This window comes from Dromaius novaehollandiae, chromosome 20 (genome assembly GCF_036370855.1).
Source record: "Dromaius novaehollandiae isolate bDroNov1 chromosome 20, bDroNov1.hap1, whole genome shotgun sequence".
Lineage (NCBI taxonomy): Eukaryota > Metazoa > Chordata > Aves > Casuariiformes > Dromaiidae > Dromaius > Dromaius novaehollandiae.
Genome location: NC_088117.1, coordinates 5,962,429 through 5,988,459, shown reverse-complemented (window position 1 = coordinate 5,988,459; position 26,031 = coordinate 5,962,429). Strand labels below are relative to the sequence as shown.

The 26,031-nt window shown below is 44.9% G+C and overlaps 1 long non-coding RNA gene across 1 annotated transcript in view; it reads left to right on the top strand.

The window, feature by feature from the left end:
• LOC112991401 (uncharacterized) overlaps positions 1-12,910 on the top strand; it is a 46,954-nt gene extending 34,044 nt beyond the window's left edge. The window contains exon 3 of the long non-coding RNA XR_010392360.1: positions 7,841-12,910. This is a non-coding gene — a long non-coding RNA (uncharacterized LOC112991401). The remainder of the gene's footprint in view (positions 1-7,840) is intronic.
• Positions 12,911-26,031: the final 13,121 nt, after the last annotated feature.

The window sequence follows — 26,031 nt, the reverse complement described above, 5'->3', positions numbered from 1 at the left end:
TGTATTTGTGTATATATACTTTTTTTCACTCTAAATTAACTATTCCTTTAAATACATTTTTCCAGAAGGCCAAATAATTGGATTTTTCTTTGTTAAAAGAAGGGAACATAAATTACTCCTGTTGGGTGCAGATTAGGTTACCAAATTTCTTTTCTTCTGTCACCATCAATGCCCCAGTGTCAGAGAGCTTTAATATTTAATGCATTCCTAATTAGTCTCCATTGGCCCAGGGCACTTAACAAAACCTGACACCAACCATAGAGTCAAGTTCATTTAGAGAGCACAATTACCCAGCCATCATTTCCATATTGCAGCTGGATTACCCATAAAATTCCCTTCCCAACCCCCACCCTTACTCCCACCTTCCCATAGTCACAAGTTAATTACAAAAAAAAATAGGATTTGATTCCAGTGACAGAAGATACAAATTATCTCATTTGGTCAGGGCAATGACATTTCCAAGACTCCTTTAATCACTAAGAAGCTCTGCTGCATTGAACAGCATTTACCAAGGGATATTGCTGCTTGTGTCACTCTGCTTCATCGATGCCTTTTTGCTTTGCATGCTCTGAAGATCTGAAGTTTGTGCTTTCCCAATGCCTGGGTTGATCATCTGGGAAAGGGGAAAAAAAAGCATCTGGAAAGGAAAAAAAACCCTTTAAATAACAAATTATTTGCCCATGGAGACTCAGCCTTCAATCAACAGGCATGGTAGTGCACGTACAGGGATTAGTTGGTGGTGATAGATGGTAAAAATAGAGACAGCAGTAATGATCATGAGAATGTGCTTTACAGAGAAACCGGAGGCTGAAGTGAGAGCACAGCCTCACTGTGCTGGAAGCTGAACCAGTGCATGGGATGTTCACGCTCTCCAGCTTTCAGTACCTAACCCTGCTGTCACCCAGATACAGCTCTTGACACAGCCAGGAGAAACAAGCTCTGAACTGCTGTCCGCAAACACCGACCTTTCGCTGTCGGCTGTAGGGACAGGAGCTGTCTGAAGTTCAGCTTCATGAACTGCCGTCTAGGGAAAGACTTTGAGGCTTTGCCCCAAAGAGCCCTGAGTATAACTGAGCAGGACAAACAAAGGAAGCAAAACTAAAACACTGAGACTTCACTGTTCTGGAGTACAATAACCCAGACCCCATCAGCCAGACGCTAACCTCCAGTTGTGCCAGCTCTTGTTGCCACCCCAATGTCTCTGTGTGGCAGATTCACCTTATCACTTCATCACATTAGTAACCAAAAAGTTTCAGTAATATGAGTTTCTGCTAATCTGAAAAGCCACAGAGTGCCTAAGAGTTTGGACTAGCAAAGTCCAGTGCGCGAATAATTCAATGCTTGTCCTCTGCACCTGAGTTCCCTTCCTTCCAGAGGAACTCTGTCTCAGGACAAGAGCTGGAGCAGGACCAGAGGGACCCAGCGGATTGAGCTGATGGGTGCCGAGTCGGTTGCACATCCTAACTGACGGACACGAGAAGATGACCTGGGCCACGCTCAGTGCTCAGCAGGCAGCCTGAGAGCAGCACGAGCATGGGAAAGGGCTCTGCTCGGTCCTTAATTACTTGGCTGCAGGACCAGGTTCCCCCACCTTGCTCTTGCCAAGCTCTTTATTTTGATAGAGTCTCATCCTGGAAATGAGGCAGGCCAAAATGCTTTGAACTGTGAAACCGCACTGGTTTCACTTTCATTTTCAAAGAATATCTACAGCAGACTTCTCATGGCTAATATCAACAATTTACAGACTATAGAAAAGACAGTATCAGCAAAATCTGTTGCCCCACATCTAATTTCAATTACAAAAACAAATACAAAATGTACGTAGCATGCCAAAAAATAATTTAATTTGAAACCTTAAAAAATTGTAAATATAAAAAAAATTGTAAATATAAAAAAAATCTATACTATGAATTAATTAAAAATTGCCATCAGTTTCCTCCTCATTTTTCCACACTCTTGGTTGAAATTTGAGAGGATGAAACCTACTAAAGAGCATATTTTGCTAAATAAACAGTTATAGATTTCACCATGCCAAATTTTAAATTGCATAGTCAATCGCAATATTTGCAACTGAACCATAAATCACATGGTCTTTCTGCTCTTTGTAAGTAGGTCACCTGAAACTGCTATTGGTGCAATTTGAAATGTTGTCCTTTGATCCAAGTTCGTTGACTTCAATGGAAATTTTTTCTCACGAATGCCAGACAAATCTTTTTCTTTCCAAGAGGAATCACCCACCTCTGCTATCCATCTGGATCTGTTCAATATTCAAGAAATAATTCCCTCCATGGCTTCTAAAACCTCTTAAACCAAGCACTAAGAAATCTCATTCCATGAAATTATGACACTCCTGTTCAGTGAGTGAGAAATAACCACTTTTCTTGTTGTTGCTCTTGTGTATGCAACTTCAGCTCATCACTCAAGCAGGCAGCAAATGAAGGGTTAATCTGGAATATTAACTTGTTAGACTGTTGATCTGCCCCGGGGCCATCGGGAGCTTAAATAGCCAACAGTTAATTAAAAATAAACTGACACTTTACTTTAAGGATAGTTTTAATAACCATTTATAAATGTTACATTAAAAATTCATGCACTGTTATCAACTCCTGCTAAGGATTTACAGCACAATGGAGGTGTTATGAATGTTTTATAGGTTCTGTGGAAAGCCTCTTCCTGAACAGATATTTTCAGAGGTCTATATGTCTTTCCTGGGCCGCATCACAGGTACCCACGACAACAGCACCGTGGCAAATACAAGCTGCCTCCCAAGAAGCTAGAGCCTAAATTTAGACCCTGTGTTGCAGTCCATATGGCTTGTCTTTAGGACATCCTATCCACCCTCAAGGAGGCCTCAAAAATCCGAAGTGTTCAAAAATGACTCCTGATTTCTAGTCAAAAGTAGCACATTCAGCCATGGCCTTCAGGAACAGCTACATGTAGCTTCCCCTGTGCTCTACAGAGTGGATCAGTGTTTCTGAGCTGGTACGTCATAACCCCCAGGAGGGTCACGATAAACAGTCGGGGGCCTCTGAAAGTGCGGAAAATATGATTACAATCTGAAGCAAAGAAAACAACCTAATGCTCCAGAGTAATCTTCATCAGCCTCTGCAAATGCACACATACACAAGCAAACATGCTCACAAACACATCCGCCTAAACACAAACACATACTCGCTGTGCATGTATATAGGCTTATCGCTGCAAAGTTTTTACTCCTGTTTACAGCATAAGAGAGGCAGCAACACTGTTTTACTTTGAATAAGCAGTCTCTGACCTGAAAAGCATAGAGAAGCTCTAAGCCCTGCTTTCGAGTCAGGACTCCTGGGTTCTCTCTTCCTGGCTTGCTGTTGACGCAGTGTGTGATCTTACCTTCGCTGAGCCTTGTTTCCCCATCTGTCAGTGAGGAGTGATAATCCTTCCCATTCATAGTGGGCTCGCACAGATAAACTCATTAACGTGTGGGAGGTGGCAGGATACTACAATGATAAGTGCTGCCGAAAAGATTATAGATAAATTGAAAGTGCCAGGTCTTACTATCATTATTAGCCATTTTGAAATGAGCTTCTTTTGACAATGTTGCTGCCCCTTTTGTTTTAACTCTCTGCAAACACTGGCATGATTGAAGCTGGTTGTCTACATGCTTATGGAAAACATTTAAGCTTATGCACGCCTGCTTAGCTGCTCTACTTCTAGCCCATACTTTGGCCCACACTAAAAGTGATATTAAACATGTGAAAAGCTGTGTGGTGGAAGGGGAGGATCATGCTGTCAAGGCTCTGCATGGTGTGCAGGCACAGAAGTGATTAAATTCACGAGGTGAGGGCCTGACCACCTCCTTTGTACTTAATACCATCCATGTAAACACAGGTCCTCGCTGTGTATGCACTGATGTAAAACAACCTTCAGACTCTGCAGCCAGCCACCAATCAAACTGACATTAACCTTGCTTTTTTTGTTTTCTGTTTTGCTGTGTTTTAGAAGAAAGGTGCTTTGAGCATCAGCTGTGGGGCCTGGCAAGAGAAAGGTTAAAAATGAACGAAAGCTGCTTGGTGTCAGGCAGGTTCTAGCCCCTAATTAGGGTATTTGATAACACAACGCTGCCAGGCAGCAGAAACCCTAAGGCTGCTTTAGAAACCCCCCTGAAGAGGCTATTAAGATGAAGTGGCCATTTGCCCAGGCTCGTCTCATCAAACTTGTGCCCCCAAAAGCAGCCAAAACAACTCTGAATTTTATCCTTCTGCCCACAGCACAAGTACGTTCCCGTGGGTACCCCAGTGACTGCCCTCTGCTCTAACGCCCTGCCCTAATGTGGGTGGTGGGGAGCAGCACCCCGCAGAGGCCGGAGCTACACCAACGCAAAGCTGCGCGGAGCCACAGGAAAGTCCAGCCCTGAAACACTGCACTCCTGAGAAACGCAGTTAAGGCCTGGCCTCTGCTGTGCTCCTGCTTTGTGCATAGCCAGCCTTGGAGAAATGTGTGACCGCGTTCTCCAGGGCTCACGGGGCAGATGCAATCAGCAGCCCTCGGAGCGTGTTGGGCCAGACCTAATGCCTGTCAAAGCAGACGAGAAAACTTGCTCTGATTTGTGCAGCGACAGGCACAGTGTTCCTTTAAAATGCCGTAATCTCCATCCTGTATTGCCACTCATCCTTCCCCCGTGCTGTTCTCCAAATTATTCTCATTCAGGCCAACTTCTCCTATTTTCCCTCCAGAGATGACAGTTTTGTTCTGACGGAGTCATGAGGTTCACTAAATATAGTGAAGGGCTGTTTCTGGGAGGACTTCAAAAAGCTTGTTTCATTTGCTTGGTTCCTTTCATCCTTTGTTGTCCCTGGTTGTGTTGGGCTTCCAACTGCTAACCAGCCTTATCTGCTCAAATTTCTGCTGAGGACTTGGAGGCAACACAGTCAAAATCTACATGTGATACCCAGTCTGAGAGCTGCCACTTCCCAGCTCACGCAGATGTGCAGAAGCTCAAAGGGACTTCACAGGCATACATATATATGCGCGCGCGCGCACACACACACACACAAACAGCTGCCCGCAGACACTGCCATCGCACAGTGAAACAGTTTTCTTTGAAATGCACAGGAAGATGCGTGCATGCACACGTCTGTACGCAAACACGCACGGAAGCACCCCTCGTGTTCTGCATGCAAAATTCACTTCCCTTGCTCCCTCACCGTGACACATAGCCGTGCATCCGTGCACAGCATCACAGACACGGCAGTGCACAACCTCCACACAGCAGCTTCCAGCTGCTTGCGTCCACCCTCACCAACCCTCAGAAACGGCTCTTTCGGGCATCCTGAGCATGAACAAGCATTTCTGCACTCCTCCACATGTACCCAGCGCTTGGGCGTGCTGCAAAGCGCCTCCTCCTTGTGAGACACAGCGTCAGCCTGGGTGCATGGGATTCATTCCCTTTAGCACTCCCTAGGACATTCTGACACCGTATTGACAGGTGTCAGCCCACATGCACGTGTCCCCATCTCCTTCCATTCACATACACGCAGCCAGCCCCCTCGTATCCCCTCTCGTGCATCTGAGCCCCCAAATAAAATCAGTCTTACTTTTTATGATCCCACACGGACACCCGTCAGGCACCGCCTGACATGAGCACTTCTCCTCAAGGCTGCCCGGAGGTGCACACTCATGCCTCCTGCCCTGCTCTCCGCTCTTGCAGGTGAGTCACTCATTTCCACATGGGGAAACACACCTCACCCGCACATCCTCCAAAAGCCTCTCCCAGTTGTACACGACTGTGTGAATTCCTCTCCTACACACATACAGCCACTTCTTTATCATCACAGAAAAAAAAAATCCTAGATAGCTTGCTTGGACCAAAACTGGGCCAGGACTTCCCATTCCTTCCAATGCTGTCCCCAGCCTTGTAGGTATTGCCTGGCTCCTGGCGAGCTTATAACAGGAATGTGCCCCTTCACGGCACCCTGCTCTTGCTCAGACAGCGCTGTAGCTGCTGGGAACCAGGAAAAACTGGGGTTTTACTGATCCAACCTGCAGTCTAACTGCAGATCTTGAGAAACTCAGTGCCTGCACTTCCCCCATCAAACCCAGACTTCTGGCAAGCCGATACACATGCACGGACACAAGCGGCGATGAACAGGCTCCCTCCCTCACGCAGAAAAGCACAGGCTGTGCAGCATTCAGAGCCCCTACCTGGCCCAATTTGCTCCTTGTATTATTGCCACAAGATGACTGTTACCATGTGCTCACTCACCCAAATCTCCTTGCAGCATTTTTAATCTAATCTTCTCTGTAACTGCAAGGTGAGGGTCATTTATAGCTATTTTTCATAAAACAATATTTCAAACCAAATAATAATAATGCAGAACAGAAAAAAAAAAAAAAAAAAAAAAAGAATCTGAGAACTTGGAGAGCAGAAAATGTGTGGATTAAGCTCAGAGGCTTGTCTCCCTCTACTGGCCCCCAGACAAGGCAGACAGGAGTCAAACTTCTCAAAGCTGAAAATACCAGCACGAAGCACAGCCGCCACTGCATCTTTTTTTGCACTTTCCCTATGGTGATACACAGTATACTCTGAGAGGAGCAAGGACAACCTGAAGAGATTTTTAGGGAAAACATGAGAATATGTCTCTTGTTCATTAAGGGTTGATTATCGTGCATGCAACATTTCCTTCTCTTTTCCTTCTCTTTTTCCCAAGGTAGGATCGTTCATCACTGCATATTTCCTAGTGATCCTCCTGGTCTTATTTTCATAGTCCCAGCTATAGGTCTCCCTTTGAGCTAATTAAACTGTAACTTGCCCATAGCTTTCCAGCAGACCTACTCCAAGGAAATGCGCAGCATCGCTGCTCATCTCCAAAGCCCTAACCCGGGTTCCAGGCTCACAGACAGGCATTTCAGCTGACCTAACAGCAGGGAAGACTCGCCGAGGCTTTGTGTAGGTTTTTGGTATAAGGAAGAGGAAAAGAGAGGCAAAGAGCAGCTGCCTAAGTGGATCTGATTTCAGGATGGAGTCTTACAGACACAAACAAGACAATCTTCTGTAATATCTCATTCCCAAATGACTTCTGTGCTTTCTGCCTTCAACATCTGTACACGGGGTAGCAGAAGAGTGGAATTTTATTTTTAACTAATAATTTTTATGAGAATACTTTAAAGCTTTAGACTTAGCGTGGTCTGCATTTGAACTTAAGACATACAATCTGTAATTATTCACCCGATCCTTATGATTTTTTTTTTTGAGAAGTTGAGATTGCATTAAATTGTTAATATTTCTATGAAGACAGTAGCCGTGGGTCTTGGGTTCTTTGGTACAAGTCTTGCCTGAACTGCCTAGACCTTAAACATTTTCTAAGTATCTGTGATGCTTTCTTGCTGGTTGATAATGTCTCTTCAAATCTGTAAGAATGGGCATTTACAATGGAATGAAATCTGTAAGAATGTTCCCTGAATCCTGTGATCATCTGTATTGCAAACAATTAGGGTCTTTCAGTGCCTTGGCTCTCCAGAAATTACTCTTCTTTTTTTTGGTTGCAATGCTAAAGGAAATCAATGCTGTTAAGAAAAAGACATCATAATTTGCAGGGGGCAGGGCAAGCAGGGTCATTTTTAGTCATCATGAAAACAAAAATTGCTATCCCAGCTTAAGTATTATTGTGATGAAGATGAAGTCCAATCAGAGACACATTTGTGCTGGATGTTTTACAGATATACTGGTTTACCAGCAGATAAGATCTCATTGGCATTTGCGCTAATATGCCTTGAGGAGGAGAAGTATGGAGTTCTTATATAATCTCAATACCACTACGAAAAAACTGTGAAGTTCCCCATTTATATTGCTTTTTCTTTTCAGATGCTCTCCAATTCATATTCTATCCAAAAGGAGCAGAAACTGTTCCACAAAGTTTTCAGCCATTATGATGAAGTGCAGTCACCTCTGGAAAGGACCATGGAAGCTCTTTGAGAGCTATATTATACAGTGCTATAGCAGAGAGTTGAAGAAAAACAAAATCACATGCCCATCAGAAATTGCAAAGGGGAGATTAGGGAGAAGAAGGTGATTACTCAAAGTGGAAAATAATAGAAGCAACAGTCAATTCCTCCCTAAGCAAGTTGGAGAGGATGAATGGCTACACATGGACAGACTCTGGATATTATGTTTTATAGCAGAAATTTTCATCCTGGATCATGGAAGTTAGGGAATGCATAGACGTTTTCTAAGAGGTCTGAGAAAGATAACAGGGAAAAGCTAGCCAACTGTAGGGAGCTTATACTACATTACCCACTTCCAACAGGCAAAGCTTTGGGGGCCCTCAGATCAACATAGGGTGAAAGTCAGTGTTTTTTTCCCAAACAGGTCATGCCAAGCCAGCCAGCCCCCTTCAGCACCACGAGGTGGGGTTAGTCCAGCATAGATCTGCTGCCGACAAATGCCAGGTAGTGAATAATAATTGCAGTCCCATTTCCTGCAGCAATTTCTCCATAGAGCTTTCTTATTGACCCAGTGCAGTTTAGCTTGTGAGATGTGATGAAATCATAGCCAGAGGGTTTATGGCAGTGGCTGCAGGCTATTAAAGCTCAGATGCCATCCTTAACTTGTGCTGTGGGCTCTTCTTTATTCGTGGCATGACAGCCAGAGGATGAGGTGTCAGGCGTAACAGTAACGTTTCTTGGCACCCATTGGTTTGTATTGCTCACAAAACTTTGCCTTATTTAGGAGACGATTTGTGTATTTATAATTAATATGGATTAGATATTATTATCTATGCAATATGGCAGGCAAGCAGTTTTGAGAGGCTAACAGCTGTTCAATAATGCAAATGATGCACACATAAATTACAGTTTAGTAATAGGATATTATTACCAACACACACAAAAGTTCAGAACCCAGGGGTGACAAATATAAATAACCACGATATGGAAACTTTCCCAAGCTTTCCCTAGACATGCAGCTGAGGTGCAGGGAACAGACCCAGGCACTGGTTCCTCCAGTACTCTGCAACTGGTGTCACTGTTCACGTCAGTTATGAGTGAATGGAAAAACAGCACAGCTGGTCTCAAAGCAGCCATCTAAGCTTTCTGTGCTTACTACCAGCCAAAAAAACCTCCCAGTGCTCTGTTGGCACCTGGAGTTTTTAAAGAAACACATCAGATTTGACAAATATTTAGTTGGGAAGGTTGGTCGGTTCTGAAAACGAGCCTCCTCCTGAGGAAGGCAGTGGCTGAGTGACCCACTCTCCAATTTTTTCCAGTCTCTGCTACGGTTTACTCTTTTCCTTGCCAGCACAGGCATACCCAGCAGTACGTACCCAGGACTGGCATTTCTGGCCTTCGGCTGCCCTCCTCCTTCTGCCTTCCCTTTTACAGAGGTGGGAAACACAAATTCAAGCTCCCCTGCTTCAGAACAGGGACGCAAATCCTGTCCTGTTCTACTAAAGTGATCTGGGCTAGTTAAGTGGGAGGTATCTCTTGTTTGTTTGTTTGTCTATGAGAAATTTTGAAATGTCTTTTTATTTTGTTTTCATTGCTGTAATGTCAAACCAAAAGCAAGTGTTGAGGTGCCAGTATTTAGAGGTGAAGGAAGTTTTGTTCACCAGCCAGCCTTAGTACATTACAGTAACAAGGATGTGCAGAAGAGCTCTCTACCACTCTCTCCTGGACCTCATCAAGAGAGGTACTCAATGGCTATAAGCTAACACCAGATTTCTTCTTCTTCTTCTTCTTCACGTTTAAGTCTACAATACATGCAGGTTTCCTTGGATATGTCCTCTTTTTCCACCCCAAAACTTTGTCTGGCAGGAACCCAGGGGATTTGCCAGGATGGCTGGCTATTTTTCTGCTCGATGGGGACAGTTGCTGTGGTGCCGACTGAACTGAGGGGCAGCTGGAAACCCCAGTGTGCTCAGGAGTAGCCGCCAGACCCTCCTGTGCAGGAGGTAAGCTAGACCCGGGTCAAAGCAACAGGCCTTCCGTGTGTGCAGTAAATCTGAGGCGTTCTGGACGTGGTGCACCACCGCTGGATGACCTACCTGGGGCATCGCACGTATTTCTCTCTAGGAAGTTCTGGATGCAAATACAGGCACTCTATTTTTCACTCCAGTCAGAGACTTCTGAGACTCTGAACCCAGAGTTCAAGCCTTGCTGCCAGCAAAATGCCGTAAGCATAAGGCGTTCCCCGAGATTCTGGCACGGTTGTGTCTTCAGAGCCCATGGCGCTTTTCTCAAACCTTGCTCAGAGCTGCCTCAGCAGCAGCACCCTGTCAAGACTGCCAAAAGCTTCAGCTGGAGGCTGTAGCTTATGAAACACCCCAGCCAGGCAATTTTCAAGAAACCAAGACTCCCGCTGAGTCTTTTGTCTTCAGGACACTTTAACCCACCAACACCAGGGCCCAATTCAGGAAAAGCAGGCCCTCCTCAGAGCTGTGGGAGTACGACCTGCACTATAAGCACCTGAGTAGTATCTGAACAGAGATGAGGGAAGTAAGAAGCTGCTTTCCTTAATCCAAGCCTAAAAGCAGAGCACAGAGAGGACTTATTCATCTCTTCTGATGAGAGCCAGCCCCACAGCTGGGAAGTCCTGAGAGAAGTAAGAGTGAGGCACAGAAAGCACTGCAGCTCTGGCATAGCCTCCAAAACACAGGCTATGAGTGGGGCTTGGCACAAGCACTGTAACAGCTCCTCTTGCGGTTGTTAAGCCAGTCTAACTATGTAAAATATACTGACAGGAGTCCTGTTAACAAAGCAAATCCAAATCGGCTCCTCTGCCAAGATCCCAGTAAAAAGCAAAGGATTGAGAAAGAAGCAGGACACCACAAAAAGGCTTTGATTTTGCACTTCCAAATCAGCTTTCACACAGAAGAAGATAACTGGAGATTTTAAATGGGGTGAGAGAGAAGAGGGGAACAGCAGAAACATAAAAGCAGGCAAAAGTAAATAAAAATTGCACATGTCCTCAGGTCTAAATTTGCACAAGACACTCATATATCTAGAAATCTCCATGAGCCAGAAGCTCAGCCATTGCCCATTTCCTTCACTGAATCCACCTGCAAGGTAGTTTAACAAAGGTACAGTACCCCCAGACTCCTGCCTCTGGGCAACAGATAAAATTCACAGGTCCCTTTTCCAACCCAACCTGTAATTCTGCCTTCAATGACAATGCCTGACAGAGGGAAAAGCACGGCATTGCCCCAGTACCGTAAATAAGGCTGAGATTACTGGCAACGTAGAATAGGACTGACTATTGCAATATTTAATCTTCAGGGTGGGCAATTCATTAAAACAGATATCTAGGGGTTTAATCACTCTGCCAGGCTGCCATCTGCTTCCCTCATGCTCCCTCCTGGCTCAGGCCAGGTCTCGATATATGAGGGGACAGCTTGTGAGAGGCACATTGGGGGCCTGTGTCATAATTCATCTTGTGAGCACAACAGAGCAAGCTGTTTGGTGCTGTGAATCCCTACCAGATGCATGCAAACACGATGAACCTGCTTCTGCACTGAGAGGGGAACTGGAAGAGCATGGTGAAAGGGTCCCAAGGTTTGGTTTGGCCTCTGGGACTAGGTTGGGAATGGAAGGGGCCATGTCAGCAGGGATTATAGAAAGCATCTGGAAATACTTACAGAGATGCTATTCACAGATATGAAATCAATTCTTCTCATCAGCTTTCTTGCTGTGATTTTTCACTGACACCAGTCTTCTCCTCCAAAACCTGTGCTCCTCTACCTCCCTTGGACTTTGTCCTATGTACAACCTTAGAAACAACATTCCCACCTTCCAGGTCATTTCCTCAACAACTGAAAAATAGGCCTTCTGGTTGCTCCAAGGGGGTCTATACTCAATTTAATAGTAACCTTCAGCTGGTGGGCAAGACCTATCTGGACCTTTGTGCCCAGTCTGATAGGACCTAGGTGGGGTTTGGCTCTGAAACTTCTTCTCAGCACAAACCTGCTCTTTTTCAGCACATTGGCAACCAGCAAGCCAAGAAAGACAGGGCCAACATGGGCTGCTTGCTCACCTTGCCAGGTAGTCAGCAGGAGAGTACTGCGCTATGTGGAGAAGATCCAGTCCAGGGATAAAGGGGGAAAAGGGCAGGAATGTTTCCCTGAACTGGAGATCTGAGTCCAACAGTTAGTAAGGATTTGGAATTTACCCCAAATGAATTAGCTCCATCCCTGGCTGCAGACCTTGCAGGCAGTGAAAGATAATTCCTTTTCAGGCACTGGAAAAATGTCCCTACCCAGGAGGGTGGGGATTCGTTGGAAGGGTTCCTTCAAAGCAGCTCGCACTAATGCTGGCTGTTTTGTGCCACTGATGGCTAGATGACATCTGCTCTGCAGGGTGAACCTGAGAGGAAGAATGATGGAGTGATGGCAGCTGTTTGTCGTGTGAAGGATCTGACCTCATTTCCTGCCTCTGCCATAGCTTCCACTTCTTGTCTTCGCCCAGATCCACAAAGTGTCCGTTTTTTATTTAGGTGTGTAGGTCCCACAGAACACCACGGGACCTAGAGAGGACTATGAATGCCTACAAGATGCCTATGAAGACGTAGGTTTCATTCCTTGATTCCTTGCTTGCAAGATGCCATCATGAATCTGACTGTCTCGTCTACTTAGTAGTATCTCCAGGGTATGGACTCTCCCTGTTGTTATGTGACTGAAAAGTACCTACCACCATCCAAACGGTAGATGATTTTAACTGTAAAAAAAAAAAAAAAGTCAGTAAATCTACTTTTTCATGTGTTAAATGAACTCACTAAATAAATATTAACACAAAGAACAAACAAAATGAAGCAGTACTCACCTAACCCTTTCTTATCAACAGCAATACAGGAGGATTTTTAAATCCCTCCAAAAAAAAAAAAAAAAAAAAAAAAGGAAAAAGGAGTTATAGGAAACAACATAATAAAGAGCTATTTTTTAATGAATCTTCCTCATATTTGGGTAAACTTTTTCATTCTTTGTACAGCATCCTACACAGCAGGATCCTGACCTGATGCAGGGAGTCCTAATTGGGACCGTGATCATGTAATGTCAATGTCACCATCAGTGTCAAATCCTGGGAGGACAGAGAGAGCTCAGGAGCCTTGCAGCTTGCAGTCCCTTCAGCCACGCAGTACAAAGGCTGTTTGTCCATCCCAAAGTGAGCCAGGAGATAGCTGAATCGCCATCCTACATTGCCCACGCTGGCTTCTTCCTCCAGCTCTGCTGGCTCACAGACCTTCTCCCAGCTTTCTGGAGTTCACTAAAAGGCAACTGAAAAGTCTGTTTTTCTAAAATTTATCTGTCTATCCTAATTTGCATTAACTTCTGTTTTACCAGGGCCAAGCTTTTAAGCCCATTAAAAAATCTAACCACTACTCTGGATGTGGGAGTGCTTTTCAGGAAGGGAAGAAAAAAAGGCTATCAGCCCATCTGCTCTTGCTCTGTGGACCTGATGATTCCCTCCACCCTGGGAACCAGGAGGACCCTCCTGGCACATGCATAATGGAAAGCTGGGCAGGCAAATGTGGCAGGGGATGGAGGCAGGGCAACACACCTTCCTCAGCGCTGTGTGGCCATGGGCGGACAGGTCCAATTGAAGGGCTTGGAGTGGTTGTCTAACATGTACCTCTGTGCTTCCAGTAAATTCGTAATTCTTTTTAAAGATTTGAGATCACAGGTAGCCTTGAACGTAACAGTACCAGGGTGAGCCAGTGGTGTGCGAACTGTAAGTCACTCCACTGAACTGGTGGCATTACTCCAGCTCACACCAAAATGCAGGCGAGGTTCCCTCACCTCTCAGCCACAAATTGCGGGTGACTGTCGCATGGCCTCAGAGGGTCCCCAAACATAACTATGTGCTGGATTATGAAGGTTTGGGGAATTAAGGACAGGTAATACTTCGGACATTCACACTGAGGTATGAACGAAGAAAACCTTTCCTCTACTTTTCTTTCAGCTTTCAGCTTCTCCTGACACATCTCCTTTCTATATTCCTTTTTAGCTCAGGTATTGCTCTGTAACGCTGAAACTCATCTATTTTTGAAGCAGACAAAGGGCTGGCCAGCCAAAAGCATACCTGCTTCCTGGTAACCAAGGGGAAGTTTAAATTGCAGTATATAGTTTGATGTCTTCACTGCTCCTCCCAAGTAGTACTGCCCCAAGTGAATGCTGAGGGTCCCTGAGAAGCAAAAGAGGCCCCAGAGGAGAGAGAACATATTCTAGCCTCTAACACTGTAATTCAGACACAGACCAGCAAAGGAGAGAAGCATTCAATAAATTCAGATTCTCCTTTAAAACTTCAGAAGGCTCAAAGAACCATATGCCAACAGAATGGAAAATATAAATATCTCATAATGAGACAGGCACTTGAGTCTCAGGAAGATTAAGAGGGAAATGCAGAGGAAAGAATCGATGGTGGTGGGGCAGAGGGAGAAGAGGAAGTACTTCTCTGCTATTTCTGCCATAAGGACTAAAAAATCCCATGGGTGACAGATTAAATATGTTATTATTCCTGGGCAAGACACTGTCGTTTTTGCCTGCTAAGGCTCCCAATTCCCAGTCCACATTTCCCAATAGCTGGCCTACATGGGGAACAATTATGCCTGGGTTGAAATCTAGGAGGAAAGGATCCTCAGGTTGCTTCATGTCTCCTGGGCAGGGATCCTGGGTACACCTTGCTGAAAAGAGACAGATGGTCCTCGAGTCCTACAATGCCAAGAATAAAGATTAATTAGAGATCCCTTCTTCCCCCAGGAAGAGGGACAAAACTAGTTGTATGAAGATCAGCAAGAATCGTGAGTGGCAGACCTGAAACACATCACTTAAAGCATCACTGGACAGAGCTCTGATACCATGGTGAAAAAGGCAGTGTAATAATAAGGCAAACATACTTTAAAGAAAACGGTTAATACTAGATAAAAACAGTGATGCAGTTTTTAGCTACATGACAGTCGGTACCCACCAGGAGTCAGAGAGCAGGGGAAACTAGAGAGCTGCCTGTGGTGTGTTACATCCCTACTCCCAGGTCTTTTCCCAGCAGCAAACTCATCTACCTGGCCTCAGTGGAGGAACTCCACAGACACAAAGATTAAGGAAACATTTAGCCAGCCAGGCAGGAGCACTGTCCCGGCAAGAAGTCCATCTTAAACAGTAGGGATTCAAAACTAATTTGTCCATTTGATTTCCAAGAAGTTGATGCCTCCAATGCAGTAAATGAGTCTTGTAAATGGAGGTCACAGCAGGGCTTGTTGTTTGCTTTTGCTCCTGTCAGGAGCCAAGCATAAGGACTTTCACTTGCCACTCTGCATTTCAAACCAGTCACAGCAGCCTGGGAGCCTTTAAGTAGGCCCTAATTAGCGCTGATAGATTTCAGGGTGCTCTGAGGCTGGGTTGAGCAGCCTTTGCAGATCTGGGAGGCAGTCTCCTTCATTGCTTGAATGACAAAAAGGTTCATTGGGACTTGTTTTTGAAACAGCTCAATAAAAGTGGTTATGACATGGCCACAGGCCTTGAATTAACAGCTGATCCAACAAAGAAAAGAGGTGAAACAGCAACCAATTAATGTTTCTTCCTGTGCAATCTCCAAAAGACAAACTTCCAGAAAGCTGCAGGTTTGGATTTCAGCCACTTACCTGCACTTTCTCCAGTCCTTTGGATCTGCAAAGTTGGGGATATGTTCACATAAAAAATATGCCAAGTAGTCATAAACTCCTGGTTCTTTTTAACCCCTCTGTGTCTGTATGTGGAATAGTTTATGAACTGTTGCAGAGTTATGATGACTGAATTCTTAAGGTTAATTATTATCAGTTTATGCTTTTAACTTGTCAAGCTCCCAGTCATCACTAGTGCGTGTGGGTCAAGCGGATGTGATACATACTTTTTTACTCAGAAAACTATAATTCTGCACCAATTCTATTCCAGTCAAAAGAAAAAAAATCTACACATTTCAAAATTAGAAAAAAATTATTCCATGAGAGTTAATAAATTCCAGTTTCCTTTGTATTTGCATCAATTATTGTTTCATCCCCAACATCTCTGCCTTAGAGTCCCCATGCTAGAGGCATTTACTATCTTAATCACCCACTCTGCGTTATCTCTGGCATTTCTCCACGCATTCCAACTCCTCACTATGAGATGGATATCGTCACTACAAGCTAGTACGTGTTATGTCTGAGCTATAGCTACAATGGCTGGCCGGCCCATGCATGCAAGCTGACCTGCCAGAGGTTTGTCCCCTGCTTTAGAGCCCTACAGTGGCTCACATTCAATCTTGCTCAGAGGATTACAACCCTCTTCCTTGGTGCTATGGTAGAGAGGAGTGATTCAGAAGTTAATGCAGTAGAGGTGCAAACTAACGTGTAGTAAATTGAAGCATATTGGAGATATCTTTGTTTTTTGTTGACATCTTCATGGATCATCTGGAAGCAGTCCATGGCTCCTAGGAACTCTGTGAAGCACCACGTGAAAAATATTTGGGTAAGCTCATGAGTTATCATTCATGATTCTGGGTTGAAAGCTCTGCTCCAGTACAGTCGCCTTGGACAAGTCCCTGCTTTGATTCCTCTGCACAAAAGAGCTTAGCAATGCTGTTTTTCTTTGCTTCTTTGCAGTTTGGCTTATATGCTCTGTGGTTATCTGTACATTACTTAAAGCCATGAGCCCCAGACTCATCTGCTGACTATTGATACTCTGCTGCTGACTTAGCAACAAAATAGTCTCCATACCCTGCTGGAGAACTTCTGTTATACACAGCAAATGTACCGATGTCTACACAAGTTCAGAGAAGGTGCCCTGACTTTCAGGTGTAAATCAAGCTGGAATCCTACATTCTCGTCTGATCATTGCAATGGTATTAAACAAAAATCAATAACTACAAGAAATGTTTGCATTTGGAAAGTTAATGTAGAAGGGCAAAGGGCTTTATCTACAAAAGAAAGGTATACAGGAATGGAGAGGGAAAAAACTCAAAAACTTACACAGCTTAGGGAAAAAAAAAAGGCAGTTAAGAAGGAATTTAATTGATAATGGTTTAGATAATGTCAAGTGAAGTTTCTATTCTCAGCCCAAGTGCAGATGATGAGGCGAAAGGACTAAATGTAGAAATTAAAGAAATACCCATTCAAAGCTAAACTGAGAAACCTTTTGTCACACAGAGAATCATAAGCATGTGAGAAGTCCCAGCAGGAGAGGTTCTCAAGGCAAAATAACACTGGGGGCATTCAGGAAATAATTAGCTGGCTTCCTGGAGGGAGCAAGTAGATGCGTAAGAGGAGGAAAGGAGGAGTGTGTGAGGGGAGGGTGAGATTAGAATGAGATAAGATTCTAATAGAAAGAATGGATGAGGAATGAGGGGCCTTTAACTCATTCCATGCAGGGGAAAAAAGGTAAGCAAGTAAAGGAAGAAGAAAATTGGTTATGTTCAATTTAATGAGTTCCTCTGGAGTGGCAGTCCAGATGAGACATGTGAAACGAGGCTCCTGGCTTAGTATAAGATAAACTGTCCCCAGCTAACAGCATCACCTCTGTGGGCAAGCACTTGCTTCAGAAAAAAGTGACACATGAGCTGCTCCTGATCTGTATCTTGATGGGTGTTTGCCCTTCCTAATTCGTGGCTGCATCATTCTGACCTGTCCCAGGTGGAGACCCTGGCTGGCAGTGCAACAGTTATGCAGATCCAGTCTAACGAGTCATGAGTTGATCTCCTTTTCAGTCAGGGATAGCTGCTTTTGTTAAGAATGTTATTACTGTCATTACTGATGCTGTCTTGAATCAAAGCATTTCTGTTGCCACAGATGCTGCCTGATCCTCACCTACATTCACCTACTAATCAGGCTTTGGGAATGTAGTCATCTCATGCACCCCTAAAGTCAGGTGCGCTGTTTACATCTATCTTGATGTTCTCCACAGTCAACTTCCCTTCCAGCTTGCGTGGGAGGATCTACTCATTCCGGCTGTCTCAGGCATTGCATGCCGATGCGAACAGTTGATCTCTGAATGTGCCTCTCTCCCTCAGTTAACTACAAGGGCAGGTCAGATAACCACCATATGCTCAATGCCTGACTTTTTGGTGGTTCAAACTGAGATAACTCCCACACTGAAAGAAAAACTCCAGTGCAGTACTTCTGCAACAGTGCCTCCTTTTTTCTTTCTTTTTTTTTTTCTTTTTTGCCTGCATTTGTTTTACCACTTTGATATCATCACCCCTTTTACAAACACCATCTGATAGTTCTTGTGCAAGAAGTTTCTGCCACAATTGCCCTAATCTCACTAGTTTCTCATTTTTTACTATAAAAGTGATAAATGATGATGCTTTTAAAATTAATTTCCATTCTAGTAGCTCATGACAGCCCTTTTGTCCGTGTTACTGGGGACAAAGTAAAAAATTAAGGACTTTCATGGGGTTTTATCCTCAATGCGAACACACAAGAAAACCTAAAACAATAAGCAAAAACTAAGCACAGCTAGAAGGTGTAAGAGACACAGAAAGATAAATTAAAGACATTTTTCTGTCCATCTACAACCATACCCAAATACAAAGGTTTTTTTCAAAGATATGTGGAAAGTTCCTGGGCTGCTAACCTTAGAAATTCCTACATATCCTCCAAACAGGTAGCAAGCAGCTTACCCCAACTGTCTGTCAACCCTTAATTGGAGCACTCACCTTTCCGGAAAAGAGTTCAGTCTTTGGGCTTATTCAACAAGTGGCTTTTCAGCAGTAACTGCTAACAAGGACACCAATTACCACTGACTGTACTGGAGGCTTTTGCTACATAAGTAGGAGTCCACTAGGAACCAAACCGAGACTGTCTCAGGAACTGACCTGACCATTTAGCTCAGGCCACCAAATAGCTGCTGGAGGCTCATCACTGCTACCCACTGTCAGTCTCTGCTACATCTGAACCACTGACTGTGACAACCATGTGCAGGCGATACCTCACCACTGTCCTGTGACAGTCTTCCCCCATCCTCAGAAAGTTCCTGACATTAGCTGTCCCTCCTTTCACAGCCTTGCTCCGATTTGCCTGAAAGAGGCAGTTTCTGCCAATCTTTGCCTTCAGTTTGACAGTGTCCTGTTGATGACACATCCCAATAAAAGCGGTTTGTAAACCACAGCAACATCTTGCTCAGAGTGTTTCGTGACTCCCAGCTACCAAGCATGGATAGGATGGTGTCCAAATGTCCGGATCAGGTAACTGATAAGGGGCTTGGAAGTGCTTTGCTTACATCTAGGAGGTCTGAGGCCACGAAAGAGCTATAAATCAAAGACAAAGCTCAAAGACCATTACTAGAAACCCATCTCTTGTCTGTCTCTCAACAACTGATGATCTAGCTCGAGGTACCTACTGTCCTTCTCTTGGATATTTTGTAGCAGAGTCTAAATCACCATCTCAAAGCATCCCAAGGCTCAGGCCCCTCTCCTAGTGAAGGAGCTCTCCACGGTAGGTGGATATAGAAATCCAGAGCAGGTTTCACAAAGAGCAGTCCCTTTTCCCCCAGAATGGCCACTGCTCTTTGAAAGATCTCTGCTGGAGCGCCTGAGGCAGCCTCTTCCCCACACACGTCCCCAAAAGTAGGGGCCATCCCAAATTCTCCCAGCAGGAAATCAGTGTGCCTGAGCCAGTGAGCTGACCAGTTCCCTCGCTTAGTGCTCTTCTGTAGTCTGTTTCCATTCCCTTTTATCACAACCTGCCAATGAAAACAGCAAACACAGTCGAGCACCAATCACAGCTAGGAAAAGGTCACTGAAGCCTAAATCACAACCTCAAACTATCCCCAAAGAGATGAAGGGGAATAGGGCACCATGGCTGCAGGCTACAGTTTAAATGGGACTGAAAGAGAGGAAAAAAGCCTCCATCTTCCCCTGAGGCCCCTGACAAGGGGTATATTAATGAGGAGATACAAAAAGTGGAGATTAGCATTTGGACTTACTGAGGGAGAAGAGATTGCAGGAGGTCTGGAAGGGGACAACAGAGAATGTATAAACCCTTTAATCTGGCAGATAGCGGCTGTCGGGGATACATGTTCCAACCTGCTCCATGACACTGTAGATCATGTTAGCCTTTGTGCTGGTTTAATTGGAGCTTTGCTGTTGCCCTTGGTCACTGCTAATTGCCTTAATTGAAATGGAGCGCATCTGCGCAACTGGGAATACATGCCTGTGTGGGTTTAAGAGGAAAATACATCCTTAGCGTTCCTAGCCATTGTCCGATGAGTTTGGGCTGAATTATGTGATTGCATCAGCTGCCTGCTGTGCTTTAGAAAAGCTGGTTGGATTTATTGCAAGCTTATAAAACCCAGCTTTAGGCTGCATTGGTTGCACTTGGTTACTTAAGGGAAGAATAGGAGGAGAATGGAGCAGTTGTTTTGCAACATCCACCCTAACACAGTGGGATCTCTACCTTCACCCCCTCTCCCTACTCTCAGCATTTTTTTTATATCTGACTGGGGCTTGTATATAAAATGAATTAAAGTAGGACAGGATCCTGTTTTATGCATGGATTTTCTCCAGGCTGAAGGCAATGAAACAGCATAGTACTGGGAACCTTAGAAATTTCATGATGTGTTTATATAGATAAGGAGGAGATAGAAACTCATCTGTCTACATCTGAGCATGTATGAAATAATCAAGAAGCTGAGCACATTTCTCAGTGCCCTCTGTGCCCTATCCATCCAGGCATACTCACTGGGCTGGGCAGCGCCTCAGACGGGGGCACTTGCTGTAGTTCCCATGGGGCCTGTGGTGCATCTCCGTAGCTCAGTGGGAGAATATCCGAGCCGTTGAGGCCTCAGACTTCCTGACTAGAGACACAAAGAGACCGAAGCACCTGTGTCCCACCTAAATTTCAGAGATAAGCTCTTAATGCTTCCAGTCACCTGCCAGGTGATCCCAGATGCTCTTAAAGCCTGCAGCAAAGACTGGAAAGGACCGGTGCTGGATGCAAAAATACCCGCCAAATCCTCCTTCAGCTGCTCTCAAGACCCTTTGGCATCCCAAAGTTTGTTGTTGACCTGCCCGTGCAGGTGAGTTTTTAAAGCTCACTCAACAGATTAAGTTGACCATGAAACATAGTGGTGACTCCTCCATTCTTTACAAAACATAGCTACTGAGAGTTTTCCCCTCTTTCATATGCTGTATGAGAAATTACAGGACTCAGCCAGTGAGGTCAGTGTCCCGAGTTCACGGCTGGGAGCAGTGCTGGGGTGAAAATGATCTCAATCTAAGAAGCACAAGACCTGTTTTCCAATCCTCGCTCCAGCAGCTTCAGGTATTTTATCCTAAACCTATTTATTGCAAAATATGGTAACAAGCCTTAGCATAGTGATAGGTGTCCCTTCTCCTTGGCAAATGCCCTTTACTATAACCAAATGCTTTTAATGGTCTGAATACCCCCCAAAAGCAGAGGCAATCTCTCCACATCTCCACCTTGCTAAAGGCTCTAATCTCTGAGCTCTCATGTGAAAGCTATGGCTCAAGTCAAGGGAATCCTATATTTAGCAGTGAGATGCCTAAGCCATAGCAAAGGGCAGGATTTAAGGAACATCTCTGTCCATGTCATTCCTATACCGGCAGGTGACCGCCCGGCATCTTCTTCTCGGGTTCTTTGTTATCGCCCTCATTTCAGAGGGAGCCAAAATGCTGAACTCAGGGCCATGGACTTTGCTACTGCTAGGAACATAGGGGTTAGGCTGCTGCAACACCAGGACTAAATCCTGAAGTCCTTGGTCTAAGACTCTCCAACATTGCAAGGACCTGGAAGCCCGCACAGGTTTTGGCATAAGAAAGCTTTGGCAGCCCATGAAGATGCATCACTTTGAATTAATTTATAAGAACTTGGACAGAGAGAGAGTTCATTTAATTGAAAGATGTAATTATCAGGTGTTGGAGGCAAAGGGACTCATTAATTTCTGAGACATACTGTTGACTGAACTGTCCTCTTTTTCATTTTTCATTCCATATCAAGGCTGAATCCATGTGTCAGGGAGGCTAGAAGAAACCAGATCACTGTTAGTTCTTTTTCCTACATCAGGGCATACGTTTGCCTTTAGCTCAGAGGTATTGCCACACATTAGGTGAGCCTCCCTGGCTGTGTGGGCCTGCACTGGAAGATAACAAGAAGTCCTGTGGGGCTATTGGCATGATTTTGCTATGCTGTGGACCCAGGTGACTCCAAAACCTCCCAGTAACAGGGCAGGCATGCTTGGCTAAGGTGGAAGGTGGTGGATTACGCACACCACATGTAGTGATGGAAAGGAAGAGGTGAACTCCCTTCACACATCCCTTCTTCCCATTCCTTCAGCTTTAATGCTTACATTCAGCCCTTAAACAAAGAGTACCCTGGTGCTTAAAGGATCCAGGGACTGCTGCAGGAGGGAATCCCACGGAGGACCAGTGAGAGGTTGTCGTCATAGGTTAGCAGTGTCCTTTGCCAAGAAATCAAGAACACAAACCTCTCCACGTGGATTTTCACACCCATACCACTACTGCCTCCTCCTCACCTCTGCCCCTAACAGAAACTGCCCTGCCATCACCCTCCTCATATTGGTATTCTCTCCAGCTTGCCTGTCTGCACTTAGATTTATGATTTATTTAGAACTGGATTACACCAAGGCTCAAGGCCAGCACTCTCTAATCTGTCACCGTCCTCGCCACGGCCATACACAAACATTTGTTTTAGCTGCATCAGCATCTCTGGCCCCTGAAGAAGGACGCCCATTGTTAATTGCTATAGCAACCACGATTCAGGGTTTGGGGTTTGTTTTTTTTTGTACTCCCTTCCCTGCTGAAAAGCACTGGCATTGTCAAGTGATAGATATTTATAACTTAATATAACAGTGGCATGTCTAAGTTATGCCGTTGAAATGCATCACAGCCGGAGTTGTGCTGCTATTTGTTTTTGTGCTGAATAGCAGCAAGCGTTTTAAGTTATTGTCCTCACACACCCATAAAAAGGGAAAAGAAGGGATGTATAATTGTTGCTCATATTTATAGCAATAGGATGCAGAGTGCCAGGGTGCAAGGAAGCTTGCTTTCAGCATTGTCACCCGAGGATAGAGGGCCATGTTCCTTTCAAATATGCTGATCATGAATGTCTTTTTGGACCGGAGAACGAGGATTTGGGTTTGGATAAAAGAACCAATTATGCTAGGGATATTTTTGGCCCCAGCTGGCTAAAGTTTGATGAGCTAAAATATGAGAATGCTCAAAAGTGTGGAACCAACACAAAATAATGAGTATGTCCTTTGAAATTACTGAGTGCAAGGGCAAACCAGGAGACCACAATCCATGCTTAATACGCCATGTCACAAACAAAACCACTTTGCACTCAGAGCCTTATTCTTGCAGCTTTCTAGGCAAGGACCTGCAGAGGGAATGCTTTCTTCTCCAAGAGCCGCTGTAGGAGGCAGGGCTCTCTGATCACACATCTAATGCATGTTGAGAAAATTCAGAGAGGATAGGGCAGGAAATTATCAGACCACGGCTGTGCAGATCTAGCCTCTTCTCACAGCCTCTTCAGCTGAGACCTACACCACATATACCTATGTGCATGTGTAGCATGATTATCAGATGTCCCTGATCGGGAAAAGCCTAGAATTTGAAACACTGGGTATTACCCAGAAATGTTTGAGTTTGGTAGGACAGTCATGCACAAGACTGAAGTGTGCTGCAGGTCAGGCATGTTTGTTAAGTGCTGCGTGGATTCTCGCTCCACAGACAGCTGCTCTTGCTGAGCAGTAGATTTTGCGAAAAAAGCATATCTGAACACAGCACATAGCACCAAGTCACAGGCTCTATCTTCTGAAGGGGCACAGGGGGTATAAATGACTGCTGAGCCAGAAAGAAAATTACAACCTGGGCTCAAGTGGGCTGGAGAAAAGGCCAAGCAAAAAGCTCCTGTTTTGAAGACTGGAAGAAAGGAAGAAAAGCCAGGGCATAAGAAACAATCTGTGGCAGAAGAAAACTGAGGGCAGCATGGGCCAGGTGATATGAGAGAAAAGAAGCTTTGAAGAATGGCTAGAAATGGACTACACCGTGAAAAATTGAGTTGCTCATGACAGCAACAGGACCTCTAATCAATAGCTTTTGCATGCTGAGGAAAGCTCTGCCCCTGATGCAACAGCATCACACTAAAAGGAAAACTAGAAACCAGCGAGGACCAGATGGGAGGAATTAAGGTCATTGGACAGATTAAAAAAATACGCGGAGACACAGAAGCATCAGAGAGAAGAGTGAGCTAGAAGAATGGGAAACCAGTCTTCTAGAGAGGTGACAGTAGCCCTGGAGATGATAAGCATTACAGAAGAGACAGTGCTGCAAGCTCTACGGAGAGCATCCAAAGGGTGCCAGGCAGTCAGGATACAAATCAAGGAGCCTCCTAACAAGAAACGCAACCCTCTGTTTCACCCCTCTATATCCAAGTTCAGCTCTTCATACCTTACATTCCCATGATCCCAAACACTAGTTTCCATGGTGCTTCTAATACTTTGGAGACCTGGCGGGGGGGAGTACAGGAATCCTGCCCTGGGATCCAGAGAGAAAAGACAAGAGGCAAAAGGAGAGGTGTGGCAAAAGCAGACATAGAGGCTATGCTGGGATGACATCGCATAACATGAAGACTTCTCTCAAAGAAAAGGAAAGTTACCCCCTCCTTTTCCTGGACCCACTCTGGGTTCAGGCTTGTTTGCTCCTCTCTTAATACTCTGCTTACAGCATGAGCCCTCTCATTGCACTTCCTTGGAGGAAACATTAGGCAAACAATGTTCCTCTCCTTCTTCAGAGTGCTTTTTTCTCGTGTACAGACTACCTCTATTGCTCAGCTTCTTCAATCCAGTCTTCCCACCTGTTGTGGGTCTGGGCAGTTGCTGGTAGACCAGGCTGCTACCCTTATGTTGAAGGGGAAGGCCCCCCAGCTCGGCTGCTCTGGTGTGAGGCACCTGACACTTCTTCGCTGGCAGCTGTTAGGCCAACAGAGGACTGCGTAAGCAGCAGCTCATAAAGCTGGGGTGGAACGAGGTAGGGAGAGGTAGGGCATTTCCTTAAACAGCTTTAAAACCCATCAGTGATTTGATTTGCTTTCCGAGAATGCTTTAGCTCAACAAACAATTGCAAGCTACACAGTCGCAAGGTAAAATGAAAAGCCCATGGGCATTAATTATATATATAGATATTAAAAAAGAAGCTACTGCTTAATTATTGTTTGCAAATCTCGGTATTTAAATTGACTTATTTGCAAATGTCTGTTTAGAAATTGACTTTGTAATTATAAAGTCAGTGCAGGCATATCACAGGCCCTGGAGGGGTCTCTAACGAGGAATGATAATGTACCAAGCAAAGTGAACTATCCTGAGCTGCATTTTAATAACCAAGCGGTGCTTGGAAGGGGGAGCAGAGGGTCCGCTAGAAATCCCAAAGCCAACAAAAGAAGAAGCAAGAGAGAGAGGATAGAGAGCTGGCTCCACAAAGCAGAGGGCTAACATGTTTGAGAAGGGGCTTTGGGGGAAAAGCCGGCTCTTCCTGAAGCCCTAGCAATTGGTGTGAGTTGGCAGCAACCTCAGTTGAAGCTCTGAATGAGAAAGAGGCTGTCTGCTGGCAGGAAACCACTGGCTGCTGCAAAACTGTAGCTACCTACTAGAGAAAAATGACACCCTTCAAAGTATACCCAACCATCCCCGCTCACTGCACACTCCCCGTAGCAGAGGGGACCCCATAAAGACTATCATAAGCCGCTTTGCGGGTATGTTTGCATGCAGGGCTGAGGGCAGCTCAGACTGCCCATTCCCCAATCTCATAGAAAGTGGGGTGGTTCCCATATCTAATGCACCTTCCTTGGAGTCCAAGCCATGCTAACTGAACTCCATGGTTGCTGATCACCTCTAAGAGGGCATGGATACAGCTAGCATCTACCCCGATGTACCTTTTTCTTTCCATCATCTTTAACAGCATTGCTAGGTCTTCAGATCTATTTGTCTAGGGCATTTCTTCTTTAAAGACCATCACTATTAGTTTTAAAAACAGCTACTGGCCCCTGATTTGTTGCATAGTTCATTAACCAAGAGGAAACAAAGC